This window comes from Triticum urartu, chromosome 2A (assembly GCF_056163025.1).
Source record: "Triticum urartu cultivar PI428250 chromosome 2A, HENAU_Tu73, whole genome shotgun sequence".
NCBI lineage: Eukaryota > Viridiplantae > Streptophyta > Magnoliopsida > Poales > Poaceae > Triticum > Triticum urartu.
The window spans coordinates 61,442,365-61,457,443 of record NC_141874.1 but is presented as its reverse complement, the minus strand read 5'-3'; positions in this window follow the sequence as shown (position 1 = coordinate 61,457,443).

Sequence of the window (15,079 nt, the reverse complement as noted above, 5' to 3'; positions counted from 1 at the left end):
AGTTCAAACAAGACCCACTCCACTGTCAAAATTCAGAGTAGTTCAAGCTAAGGCTAGTTCACTGAAACCTGGGCAAATGCATTTCTTGTTTCTGATTTACTCATGATTGAAAGTGTTGACAGTACTCCTCCTACTACTACTTTGTGTGTGTATTCTTGTTTGACTAGTGCAAATGCATTTCTTGTTTGAATTGCATACTCTTTTTGTGTGTACTCATCTTTTGTCATTGATGGCAGGAACACATAAATATGGATTTGAACTTGATGCCTCAAGAGGAAGAACATGAAGCCGTTGATTTGAACTTGATGCCTCAAGAGGAAGACGATGAAGGTATTAATTTGAATTGGATCCCTGAACTGGAGGAACCTCAAGTGGCAGAGAATATAGCTATGGATTTGAACTTGATGCCTCAAGAGGAAGACGATGAAGATATGAATTGGATGCCTCAAGAAGATGAAGGGAAAGAGGATGAAGCTCAAGAGGAAGAGGATGAAGTTATGAATTGGATACTTTAAGAGAAGAGAAGAGAATTGTCAGATAAGGAGAGGCATGGTGTTTACTTTGCCTTGTGTATGTCTTGTGTAATCTTGTGTCAAGAGGGGACAAAGAGGCCCTTATGTCATGCCCTTGTGTATGCCTTGTCTAATCCTTGTATATCAACTCTTTGTTGGAATTTATTGGAATTTGGGTTATTTGGCTTAATTATTTGAATTAATTTGGGTTATTTGGATTAATTGAATTATTTTGATTTATTTGAATTAATTTGTGTTATTTGGATTTATTTGAATTAATTAGAATTAATTTTGGTTATTTGCATGGTCTATTTGCTTTCAGTGATGTTCCTTTTACTTCTTGGGTTTCCCTAGCCATCAATCTTTCTACTCTCTATAATATGGTGAACACCTCCCCTTTTCCTAGTATTTAAAAAGAAAATGATCACCTAGTCTAGTCTGTGATGTGACAAATGGAGGAACAAACAGAGCAGAAATTCGAAATTAGATATGCATCTGATGCCCTGCATATGGTCTCTCTGAAATTGAAATGGCAAGAATGGTGGGCGCGTCTGATACCTTGAAGAGGTTGTCTTTAGATGGAGAATGGAAATTAGAAAACAAATACAATAAATTTTTCAGTAACAAAGTTCAAGGCAAGCTAGAATACAAATATGACCTCATTTGAATTCAGTTAGAGCAAACTGTTCAGTTACAGAAATATTTGAATTTATTTGAATAATTTGGATTAAAACTAAATTTGTGCTAACTTACTTTGCAATTTAGGACAATATGGATCTGATCAACAATAGAAAAATAGAACATGTATTGTCAATACAGGTTTGGACTTGTACTGTCAAAAGAAAAAAAATGAAGCAAAACTCTTGCAAATTTAGGGGCTAGTATTACTCATGCTAGTATTTTCAAGATTCAGTGCCATGCAAATGTACTCCATCAAAAACATAATGTGGGAGTAGTAGTGGATATTTATTGCCATTGCTGATTATTCACTTCACAAGGTTAACTAGTACTCCATCGAAAACAGAATCAAAGATGGCATGGCTGAATTTAGAGACAGTAAAAATCTTACTGAAAACAAAATGCATCTTAATGCCTTTTTGAAACTGCACATGCCCTGAAATGCATCACCTTCAGACTGCTACTGCTCCCTAATATCTAAATTGGCTCCAAGGGTGCAAGCTATTCATGTGAAGATCCTATACACCATTAAAATAATAAACAATAACAGTTATGATGAATGGAAGAATATCTGGTATTAGTAGAATGAAGACTGAACTGAAAAATTGCAAACCTCATCTGCTCTAGCCTAGCTTCCACATCGTCCACTAGCATGTGGGCAAACAATTCCCCGATTTGGAATCGCACCACATCTTCATCAGACAAGATGAGTTCATTCTCAGCATCCTCGAGGTTTTCATTTGCTTCCTGGTACATAAGGGAAACGGAATTTAGGGTGTGGTGTTTCAAGCAACATTTTGGTTTCAGTTGCAAATGTAGCATCTATGGTTCTATCAGAAATGAGCCTACTGCACTGTACAAAAATGCTGGCCGCCAAAGTTTTATAAGTTCTAAAAAAATGCCACTGGATGTCGCAATGGCATGTCAGATCTATAAACAAACATGCTATTGTCAGAGGCTCACAGCCAAAAATGTCAACTTTGCAGTCACATAGTTTTGGTTTTTCAAATGAGTACATATCCTCATTAGGGAATGTTTCATTGCTCATTTGCCTGCAGTTCAACTTGAGATAAAGGTGCATCCAGAGGACATAAACGATGCATAAACCCAACAATTCTGATCTTTGCCTGAAGAAGAATACCACAAGCACACTACAAGTTCACAAATAGCACAGGTGATGGATTGTGATGAAGCAAACAAGTGTCAGGTTGGCATCCGTCCATCACTCAACCTGAATAACGCTCCAAGGGCAGGAATCCTCTCTTGAAGGGCCGGTTGCAGTTGCAACACAGCAAGCAACAAGTAGGAATTTCGTCAATTGGACACGATACATCTCAAATGTCACAACAATAGAGATTCAGAGAAAGTTGGATTAACAGTGTAGAAATCTAAAAGAATGGTGAGAGAATAGGAACCCAAGGAGGATAATGAGGAATCCCTCACTCACTCACCGTCGGGGTCGAAGAAGAAGACCTGAGGCGTGCGGCCGTCTTCTCGAACAGTTCGGTGCCGCGGGTCCTGAGCCCGGTGAGGAGGGAGCGATGAGGAGGGCTCCTTCTCGACGTTCGGCGACGCGGCGGCGGCCATGGTCAGCGAGACACCGCGGGGACGGTGGTGGCTGGAGCGATGGCCGAGCTGTAGTGTGGCGAGCCCGCGACGAGGCAGGGGCAGCGAGGAGGCCCGCAAGCTCTTGACGTTGGCCGAGCTGCCTTTAGGTTGTTGGTGGTGGTCCGGATCCGGCGCCTCCGGGCTCTCCGACGGCGGTTCCGACGCAGCTGGAGCAGAGCGCGGTGGTAGCTGGGGAAATCCAAGATTTTTTTTTTAGGAAGGGGGGAGCTTGGGGAGGCAGGCGAGCGGCAGCTACGGCGGCGGAGCAGGAGGCAGCTGCGGCAGGAGAGCGGGGGATCAGGGGAGCTGCGGCGCCGGGGAGAAGGGCAGCTGCGGCGGCGGGGAGCAGCGAAACTGTGGCGGCGGGGAGCAGCGAAACTGCGGCGGCGGAGAGCAGCGCAGCTGCTGCTTCTGTCGGAGGACGAGGACGAGGATCGCGGGTTTGGTCGGGAGAAACTAGAGGGTTTTTTTGCAAAAATGCCGCCGCGACATGTTTTTCGGGATGGAGGGAGTACAAAATTCCTATTCTTATGGTAATCCTATCCTATGAACCAAAAGAGGTCTTATCAGAGTTCTACATATGTGCATGTCTCCAGGATCCAACGAACTTCAAACCTCAATATATGTGGTACTCCCATGCCAAGCTGTCAAATTCATCTTCTAAACAAATGAATCCAGATTTATTGCTGCACAAAACAAAAATGGAAACAGTAACCGAAGTGCAGTTCCTTTTTCTCCTTTTTTGAGTGGAGTGGAACCAAAGTGGAGTTCTAGTGGCCCAAATATGATGCAAAGACTGAAAGAGAGATATTTACGGGTGGCAAGTGTAGTATTCTCCTTTTTATGTACCATGAAAATCAATCAAGCAAAAATCTGGGTTGCCAAACACCATGCTAAGAGCATCTCCAGCCGTTCGGCCCTCCAGGACGTCGAAAAAACGCGTCCTGGGGGCGAGCCGGCGAGATTTTCGGCGTGGGGGCGACTGCGTTTCCAGGTCGGCCCCAGGGCTAAACGAGTCCGGCGTTTTTTTGGCACAAACTCGTTGAAATTCATCCAAACTCGGTGACATTCATTCAAATTTGTACAAAAAAACAAATAAAAAAAACACGTTCTAGCTACGTCGTCCTCGCCGCGCCTCGCCGCCGTCCGACTTCTACATGCCTAGGCGCTTGTAGAAGTCGGTGTAGTCTCCGCCGCCGTCGCCATCGTCGTCCTCGTCCTTGTCCTCGTCGTCCTCGCCCTGCCACCCGCCGCCGTCCCGGCTGCAGCCCTGTCCAGGGTCGCCTACGCGGGATGGCCCGGCTCCTCCTTGTCGCTGTCGAGGTAGAGGACGCCGTCCACCTCGCGGACGGGGCGGGGGTGGCTCGCCTTGAGTTCCTCATGGGCGCGGCGCTGGCGAGCCACCTGCTCGCGGACGTAGTCCTCCCTCGCCCACCTCATGGCCGTCTCGTCGGCGGCGGCCATCGCGAGGTGCTCCGGCTTCACCGGGAGCAGGGGAGGCTCCGACTCGGTTTTCGGCCGGACGCGGCGCATGCGACCGTCGCGGCCTTCCTCGGGGATGGTCAGGGCGCCGCTGCGGGTGCGGCGCCCTAGCGGGGACTCCCCCACTGTGTCCTGCGGCTCGGGCTTGACGATGAAGGCCGTCGGTGAGCCGCCCGAGGAGGAGGAGGTCGTTGCGTCCGACAACTGCCGCGACATCCACGAGCTGCCACGGCGGCGAGAGAAGGACGGGGGTGCGGGGGCGGGGTACTCGAGGCACGGCGTGTTGCCGGCCTCGATGTAGTCGAGGACGTGCTCGAGGGTGCGGCTGGGCACCCCCCACCACTCACACCGCCCTTCGGCGTTGTGGCGGCCGCGATGCACGACGCCGTTGGTGGAGGCGATCAGGCCGTCGCGGCGGTGGTCGAAGTAGATCATCCAGAACGCGTTGTTGTCGGGGGAGAACGCCGGCGTTCGCCGCTGCTCCTCCGCCAGCGACGACCTAATGCGGGCGATCTCTGCCCGCCGGTCCGCCCCGGTGGGAGCGGGTGGCACCGGCACGCCGCCGGTGCTCAAACGCCACGCGCCCGACACCCTCATGTCCGGGGGAGCCGGGTAGTCGGCCTCAAAAAGGAGGCGCGCCTCCCACTCGTGGAGGTGGCGGCGGCCGAAGCCGTTCTTCGCCGTGGAATCGCCTGGGTACCGCGCTGCCATTGCTCGTCGGCAGGGGAGTGGAGTGTGCGAGCGGGGGGGGGGGAGGCGATGTGTTGCGGTGTGGCGTCCACCGGTGAGGCGGGCGGCTTTTATAGCCGGAGCTCGGGCGGCGGGAGGCGCATTCTAGGCGACGCGTGGCGGGCGGCCGTGGCGCTAAGTGACGCGACGCTTCACTGCGCGACATCAATGGGCATGCCGACCGGCGTGCTGCATCGCGGCAGGTGAGGCATCAATGGAGGCGACGGCGCGGTAGCGCAACAACTTTGGCATTGATTCCCAAGGGAAACGAGGCAATGTGGACGACGAAGCGGCGCGTCGCTGACAGGGCGAGCCCATCACAGTTCGCGCCAAAAATGGTCCATCCGGCGCCTCCAGGCTACCCCAGCGCGCCGGGTTTGAGTTGGGTACGCCGGCGTCAATTTCGGCCCAATCCGGCGGAAAACGGGCTCCTGGGGGCGCGACTGGGCCATTTTTTCGACGCCGGCGTCGAAAAAGTGGCCTGGGGGGCCTGTTGGGGGCGCGGCTGGAGATGCTCTAACTCGTCAGAGCTACTTTAGTAGCACAACACAGTTCTTGAGTGAGTAGCAGTGTGCATAACGTAGCAAAGCTTCGTTTACACGTGGTGTGATGGTGATATCATCTGGTTTACATATCGTAGCTTCGTTTACACATGGTGATATCGCAGGGTCGTCTCCAGAAATTCGGGAGTCCGGGATGTCAGGCAAAATGGAGTCTTCAACTTTGATACACTCATATAATTGAAGTTCTAAGCTTATCATTTATCAAGACAAGAAAACAGAAGGGCCGCACCATGAGTTTTGAATTAGCAATTATCTCCAAAAATAGATGCATCCATCTATGTGAAGTCTAAACCTCCGGGTGCAAAGTGTAAAGAAAAGTATCGGTTATGGATATATAGGAACTATAGTGGCTCAAGTCTATTAACTATCCATGTGATCATTATGTGCACCAAAATTCAGAAACGAAAAAGAATACATATAATAGTGTTAGCAGGAGTGTGTCTCTTGATTTTTCAGGTCAGAAGCATATTCATTTGGGTCTTCTGTACCAAAATTCAGAAATCTGTTATGTGAACTTTGAAGCAAACCAGCGCACAACAAATAGGTGTGGAGTACTCATGTGGGGATTTGGCTTGGGGAACTAGTCAGCTAGCCTGCAACATCCATCCGGCGAGGAGACAAGAGGAAGACTGGGGGAGGGCCAGAGGGCGTCGACGGCGAGGGCGACCAACACGAGGCGAGCGATCGGAAACGGATCGGGCAATCAGACAACGGAACAAGACCTAGCGGCATGATCGGCCGAGGCCACCTGCGAGGCGTCTACGTTAATGGGATGGCCTTATACGATCCGCCGCAGGTGATTGAGCGACGTGCTCGTTTCGCTTGGCTAGTGGACAGCCCAACCTAGACACTAGTGAATTGGGGGGCCCGAAATTTTGGGGGCCCGGGGCGGTCGGCCAATTTGGCCTGCCCCATCGACGGGCCTGGAACTGTGATATCACCTCTTGGTGCCGCGCAACAACTATCATCTTCTTTATGCAATGGTTGTTTCAGACTTTCAGTACTGGACCAAGAAACCTACTACGTGATTGTTTCTCGTTGACGGGCAACACAGAGCGCTACGACAATCACGCGCTAGTGCCTGAAGAACATGCCCTAGGAGTCCTATTGCGGTTTCTGAATATGAAGTTCATTTTTCAGCCAGTTACTTCCGAACACCAAGTCCAGCCTTATCCACAACAAAACCGACGATGCACTAGTACTTGTTGCCAATTAATACTGGGTAGATTATAGAAAGGGTGGTGGTGTTGACAGAAATAGATGGAGTGTGAGTGGAGGGGATGGTGGTTCCAGTGGGGGTAACACCTATGGGCGCTGGGGAGGAAGATCAAGGAGTGATGAGCCCTCATGGAAGAAAGATACTAATGACCGGAAAAGTACCAGTGGTTCAGGGAAGGATGATGAGGTCCCAGTCCATGTGAAAAAATTACCACCCCCTGAAAAGGATCATGTGAATTCGTGGAAACAGTTGACATCCCAGTCCGAGGGGCCATTGGCTGCTGCTGGTGAGGGGGTTGCAATCCAGGATAAAGAAATGGAGGATGGGGGAGGTAAGATGGCAAGTGAGAGGGTCAGTATGGATGTGGAGCAGGAACAGGAGAGGCTGAGGTCAGAGAAGATAGCAGAAATAATAGATATAGAGAGAGTGGAAAAGAGAAAAGGGGAGAGGAAACCAAAGCTCTTGTCGATCAGAAAAAGGATAGAGATAAAGGAACGAACAAAAAAAAGGAAGAATGATGGAAGGTTTAAGCGCATACACAGGTCCGAGGAAGCATCTCAAGAGCCTTTGCGGGTGCATGCAGGAGCAAAACGTGGGCTGGATGCAAATAATATGGAGATTGACCAGAACAGCGACCAGGGAAAGAGACACAAACATGATGTCAATTTGTCCGATAAGAGTGAAGCGGGGCTGACGAATCAGTCCTGCGAGAACCAATGAAGATCGTGGCGTGGAATTGCCGGGGATTGGGGAATGGCCCGATAATTCAAGGACTCCTGGATGCCCGGGAGAAGGAGGACCCCGATGTGCTCTTTTTGTCTGAAACAAGAATGCATAAAAAAGGGCTCGAATGGCTTAGGTGGGAGTTAGGGCTCCCTAACTGGGTGGTGCAGAAGAGTAATGGTCGTAGTGGAGGTTTGGTAGCGTTCTGGAGGAATAGTTTGCAAATAAATGGGGGGTGGTGTTCGAGATACCACATTGACATGGAAATAAAGGAGGAGGATGGATTTGAATGGAGGTTTACGGGTATTTATGGTGAATCAAAGCATGATGAGAAACATAAGACGTGGAAGTTGCTACTCCCTCCTTCCATCTATATAGGGCCTAATGCATTTTTCAAGACCGCCTTTGACTATTGATAAAATTAATACTACATAACATGCATAATGTGAAAATTATATCATTGAAAGCTCCTTTCACATACGAATTTGATGATGTGCTTTGTGTAAGTTGCATGTCATATATTATTGCTCTAACATTTGGTCAAAGTTAGCCTCGAAAAACGCATTAGGCCCTATATAGATGGAAGGAGGGAGTACGTACTTTAAAAAATCATAGTGACAAACCATGGTTGTTGGCAGGTGATTTCAATGAGATCCTTTTGAAGTGCGAGAAGGAAGGTGGGGTAGCAGGACCCCAAAATGCTATGGATATGTTCAGAAATGCACTGGAAGATTGCGAGTTACATGATTTGGGTTTTGCAGGGGACCCATTTACTTGGCGAAATAATAACCATGTTGCCCAAGATTATATAAGGGAGCGTTTAGATCGAGCAATGACAACAACGAGTTGGTGTCAGAGATTCCCGAGCTACAAAGTGGTGCACGGCGACCCTCACCATTCTGATCACAGACTATAATTGTTCATGTAGAGAGAGAGAGATCACACAGCCGAGAAGAAAAGAGGATCCGGGGCTGTTTAGGTTCGAAGCAAAGTGGTTGCAAGAAGAGCAGTGCAGCACTATTGTCATTGATAACGCGTGGGGCCATGAGGTTAATGCTAGAGGAGCATCAGTGACTGAAGCACTAAAGGGTGTTGTTCGTGATCTCACTGAGTGGAGCTCTACGTGCTTGGGTGATCTGGATAAAAGGATTGCACATTTGAAAAGGGAAATGGAGGCATGTCGAAGGAAAACGATCGCACTGGAGGATGTAAATCGGGAGCACTTACTAAAATACAAATTAGAAAAGCTTGAGCACCAGAGGGATGTGTACTATAAGCAAAGGGCACATGTTAATTGGATGGAGAAAGGAGATAAGAATACACAATATTTTCAGGCGTATGCTTCAGCTGGGAAGAAAAATAATCGGATCAACAAATTAAAAAATGAAAATGGTGATGTGGTGGAGCAGGAGGCGGAGAAAGCGACGGTGATCACTAACTATTTTCGTTCCCTTTTCACTTCTCAGGTGGGTGATCGTATGGATGAGCTGCTGGACCGGGTGCCGGCCTGTGTTTCCCAAGCCATGAATGATTTTCTCACGAAAGAATTCACGGCCGAAGAGGTCAAAATCCCCCCTGATAGCATTGGGGGACTGAAGGCCTCGGGGATGGATGGTATGCCTGCAATTTTCTTTAAGGAAAACTGGGAAACAGTGGGAGATGAAGTGACACAAGAAGTGCTCAATGTCCTTAGAGGTGGACAACTCCCGCAGAGTTGGAATGATACATGTGTGGTCCTTATCCCAAAAGTGAAAAAAACCAGAGAGTATGAAAGATCTCCGACCAATTAGTTTGTGCAATATTGTACACAAGTTGATCTCGAAAGTTCTAGCCAACCGTCTAAAAGTTATTTTACCGGAAGCTCCTAACCAGAGTGCGTTTGTCCCCGGAAGGCTCATCACCGAAAATATCTTATTGGCCTATGAGGTTACCCATTTCATGTAGAATAAAAGAAGTGGGACATCAGGATATGCTGCACTAAAACTGGATATGAGCAAGGCGTACGACCGGGTGGAGTGGCACTTTTTGGAGAGGATGATGAGGAAGATGGGCTTTGCTGATAGTTGGGTCAATAAAATCATGAAATGTGTCACAACAGTAAAGTATAGATTCAAGTTCAATGGAACGATCACTGAGGAGATTATACCTGGTAGAGACCTCAGACGGGGAGATCCTATCTCCCCTTACTTGTTTCTAATTTGTGCCGAAGCCTTTTCAAGTCTGCTAAATGATGCTGAGGTTAATGGAGATTTGGAGGGGGTTAAAGTATGCCGTGATGCTCTGAGTTTCAACCATCTACTGTTTGCAGATGACTCGCTAATTCTTCTGAAAGTTAATGAAGAAAGTGCGCATCACCTGCAAAATATTCTGAATCTTTATGAGATTTGCTCGGGACAAACTATTAATGTTGACAAATCTTCTATCATGTTTAGTAAGAATACAAAGAGTGCTGACAAAGTTCATATGATGCAGCACCTAGGAGTTCATAATGAAACAAGGAATGAAAAATATCTTGGCCTTCCGGTGTATGTTGGACAATCAAGGATAAATGTGTTTGCATACTTAAAGGATCGTATCTGGACTCGGATCCAAGGCTGGAAGTAGAAGTTGTTGTCTAAGGTTGGTAAAGAAATTCTGATGAAGGCCGTTGCACAAGCGATTCCTACTTTTGCCATGTCATGTTTCGATCTGTCCAAGGGCCTTTGTGAGCAGATTAATTGTATGATTGGGAGATACTTCTGGGCTCAACAAGTGAAGGGAATAAGGTTCATTGGGTGAGCTGGGAGAAGCTCACCTTGGCTAAAGAAGAGGGTGGCCTCGGCTACCTTGACCTTCACTCGTTCAACTTACCAATGTTGGCTAAACAAGGATGGCGGCTTCTCACTAATCCCGACTCTCTTTGTGCAAGAGTTCTCAGAGCAAAGTATTTTCCTGATGGGAATATTCTGAATGCAGAACCGAGAGAGGGCATTTCATATACTTGGAGAAGCATCCTGAAGGATATAGAGGTGTTAAAAGAAGGAATCATCAAGCGAGTTAGGGATGGCACATCCATACAGATATGGGATGACCCATGGCTGCCACACAAATGGTCTAGGAAACCAATGTCACCGCAAGGACTATCCCTACTTACTATTGTTGATGAACTTTCATAACCCACAAGTATAGGGGGTCGCAACAGTTTTCGAGGGTAGAGTATTCAACCCAAATTTATCGATTCTACACAAGGGGAGCCAAAGAATATTCTCAAGTATTAGCAGCTGAGTTGTCAATTCAACCACACCTGGAAACTTAATATCTGGAGCAAAGTGTTTAGTAGCAAAGTAATATGATAGTAATGGTAATGGTGGTAAAAGGTAACAATAGCAAAAGTAATATTTTTGGTGTTTTATAGTGATGATAACAATAGCAACGGTAAAGTAAATAAGCGGAGAACAATATATGGAAAGCTCGTAGGTAATGGATCGGTGATGGAGAATTATGCCGGATGCGGTTCATCATGTAACAGTCATAACCTAGGGTGACACAAAACTAGCTCCAGTTCATTAATGTAATGTAGGCATGTATTTCGAATATAGTCATACGTACTTATGGAAAAGAACTTGCATGACATCTTTTGTCCTACCCTCCCGTGGCAGCGGGGTCCTATTGGAAACTAAGGGATATTAAGGCCTCCTTTTAATAGAGTACCGGAACAAAGCATTAACACATAGTGAATACATAAACTCCTCAAACTACGGTCATCACCGGTAAGTATCCCGATTATTGTCACTTCGGGGTTAACGGATCATAACACATAATAGGTGACTATAGACTTGCAAGATGGGATCAAGAACTCTCATATATTGATGAAAACATAATAGGTTCAGATCTGAAATCATGGCACTCGGGCCCTAGTGACAAGCATTAAGCATAGCAAAGTGAACATCAATCTCAGAACATAGTGGATACTAGGGATCAAACCCTAACAAAACTAACTCGGTTACATGATAAATCTCATCCAACGCATCACTGTCCAGCAAGCCTATGATGGAATTACTCACGCACGGTGGTGAGCGTCATGAAATTGGTGATGGAGGATGGTTGATGATGACGATGGCGACGGATTCCCCTCTTCGGAGCCCCGAACGGACTCCAGATCAGCCCTCCCGAGGGAGTTTAGGGCTTGGCGTCGGCTTCGTATCGTAAAACGCGATGAATCCTTCTCCTTGGTTTTTTCTCCCCGAAAGTGAATATATGGAGTCAGGGTTGAGGTCGGTGGAGCATTAGGGGGCCCACAAGGCAGGGGCGCGCCGAGGGGGGTAGGGCGCGCCCCCACCCTCGTGGACAGGTGGAGGCCCCCCTGACGTGGATCTTCCTTATTTTTTATATGTTCCAAAATAATTCTCCATTGATTTCCAGGTCATTCTGAGAACTTTTATTTCTGCACAAAAATAACACCATGGCAATTCTGCTGAAAACAGCATTAGTCTGGGTTAGATCTATTCAAATCATGCAAGTTAGAGTCCAAAACAAGGGAAAAAGTGTTTGGAAAAGTAGATACGACGGAGACGTATCAACTCCCCCAAGGTTAAACATTTGCTTGTCCTCAAGCAATTCAGTTGATAAACTGAAAGTGATAAAGAAAAACTTTTACAAACTCTGTTTGGTCTTGTTGTTGTAAATATGTAAAGCCAACATTCAAGTTTTCAGCAAAGATTATGAACTAACCATAGTCACAATAACATTTAGGTCTCATGTTTACTCATATCAATGGCATAATCAACTAGCGAGCAATAATAATAAATCTCGGATGACAACACTTTCTCAAAACAATCATAATATGATATAACAAGATGGTATCTCGCTAGCCCTTTTTGAGACCGCAAAACATAAATGCAGAGCACCTTTAAAGATCAAGGACTGACTAGACATTGTAATTCATGGTAAAGGAGATCCAGTCAAGTCATACTCAATGTAAACTAATAGTAATTAATGCAAATGACAGCGGTCCTCTCCAACTGGAGCTTTTTAATAAGAGGATGATGACTCAACAAAATAAGTAAATAGATAGGCCCTTCGCAGAGGGAAGCAGGGATTTGTAGAGGTGCCAGAGCTCGGTTTTGAAATAGATATGAATAATATTTTGAGCAACATACTTTCATTGTCAACATAACAACCAAGAGATGGCAATATCTTCCATGCTACACACATTATAGGCGGTTCCCAAATAGAATGGTAAAGTTTATACTCCCCCTCCACCAACAAGCATCAATCCATGGCTTGCTCGAAACAACAAGTGCCTCCAACTAACAACAGTCCCGGGGGAGTTTTTTTTGCAATTATTTTGATTTGATTTGCATAAAGCATGGGACTGGGCATCCCGGTGACCAGCCATTTTCTCGTGAGTGAAGAGCGGAGTCCACTCCTCTTGAGAATAACCCGCCTAACATGGAAGATACGGACAGCCCTAGTTGATACATGAGCTATTCGAGCATACAAAAAAGAATGTTTATTTGAAGGTTTAGAGTTTGGCACATACAAATTTACTTGGGACGGCAGGTAGATGCCGTATATATGTAGGTATGGTGGACTCATATGGAATAATTTTGGGGTTTATGGAATTGGATGCACAAGCAGTATTCCCGCTTAGTACAGGTGAAGGCTAGAAAAAGACTGGGAAGCGACCAGCTAGAGAGCGACAACAGTCATGAACATGCATTAAAATTAATCAACACCGAATGCAAGCATGAGTAGAATATAATGCACCATGAACATAAATATCGTAGAGGCTATGTTGATTTTGTTTCAACTACATGCGTGAACATGTGCCAAGTCAAGCCACTCGAATCGTTCAAAAGAGGATACCACCCTATCATACCACATCACAACCATTTTAATAGGATGTTGGCATGCGAGGTAAACCATTATAAGCTCCTAGCTGATTAAGCATGGCATAAGCAACTATAGTCTCTAATTATCATTGCAAACATATTTATTCATAATAGGCTGAATTAGGAATGATGAACTAATCATATTTACAAAAACAAGAGAGGTCGAGTTCATACCAACTTTTCTCATCTCAATAAGTTCATCATATAATCATCATTATTGCCTTTCACTTGCACGACCGAATAGTGTGGATAATAATAATAGTGCACGTGCATTGGACTAAGCTGGAATCTGCAAGCATTCAATTCAAGAGAGAAGACAAGGTATTATGGGCTCTTTGTCAGATCAACGATAATGCATATGAGAGCCATTTTAACATTTTAATTATGGTCTTCTCCTCTCTTCCCCTAGAGAACAAGAAAAGAAATAAAACTATTTACACGGGAAATCTCCAAACAAGCAAAAGAAGAACGAGAAATCTTTTTGAGTTATCTTTTTAATTACTACTACCAGCATGGAAAGTAAACTAATTAAAAGCTACAACTAATTTTTTGTCTTTCTTAAGGTTTATTAAACACACAAGAAGAAAGCATAAAAAGGAAAAATAAACTAGCATGGATGATACAATGAAAAAGTATGAGCACCGACAACTAGCAATGAGTGTGTGAACATGAATGTAATATCGGTGAGAAATACGTACTCCCCCAAGTTTAGGCTTTTGGCCTACGTTGGTCTATGGCCACGGCTGGCCTGGCGGATATCCAAAATAATAGTTGGGGTCGTACTGAGATGCAGCAGCTATTGCCTCATGAGCTGCCGCTTGGAGACGGGCCATCTCCGTCCTCCTCTTATACTCGTCCGCCTCTTCCCTGGTTATAACATATCTCCCTTTTGCCTGAGAGTCAAAGAAAGCAGGAGCAGGGAGAGCGACGTGGTAGGTGCGTCATTTGTCAAAGATTAGTCGGTACTGGAGGAACTGATCGTTCCTCTCAACAAACTGATGACGAAACATGGCCTCATAATCTAAATAAATAGGAGGCAACTCAATATCATACCCACGTATGGGTATATCAAGAAAATTAGCTAGACGGGTTGCATAAATTGCACCAAAGAAATCTCCATTAAATCTATTATTATGCAACCTATGTGCAACAATGGCTCCCAAGTTGTATTGTTTATCTCCTAAAACAGCGCTTCTGAGAACACTAAGATCAGACACACACATGTGACATGCTTCATCCTTACCATTAATGCATCTACCTATGAAGAGAGCAAAATAATGTATAGCAGGAAAATGAATGCTCCCTATGGTAGCTTGTGTTATGTCTCTAGATTCCCCCACAGTTATATTAGCAAGAAAATCTCTAAATTCAGATTTGCGAGGTTCATTAGGACTACCCCATTGTGGAAGTTTGCAAGCAGTATTAAAATCCTCTAAGTCCATAGTATAAGAATTTTCATAAAGATCAAATAGGACAGTTTGAGAATTGCGTGATGATGAAAATTCAAACCTCCTCACAAAGGAATCAGTGAGATAGTGGTATTGGCGGCACTTATCTGCCTCAAATCTCTCAAGATCGGCATTACGCACATACATGTTAAATTCTTCCTTGATTCTTGCTCGATCCATAAAGTCCTCTGACGGCCATTCACAAGCCCGCACTTGAGCTTCCCACGGTGGTTCCTCATCGGCA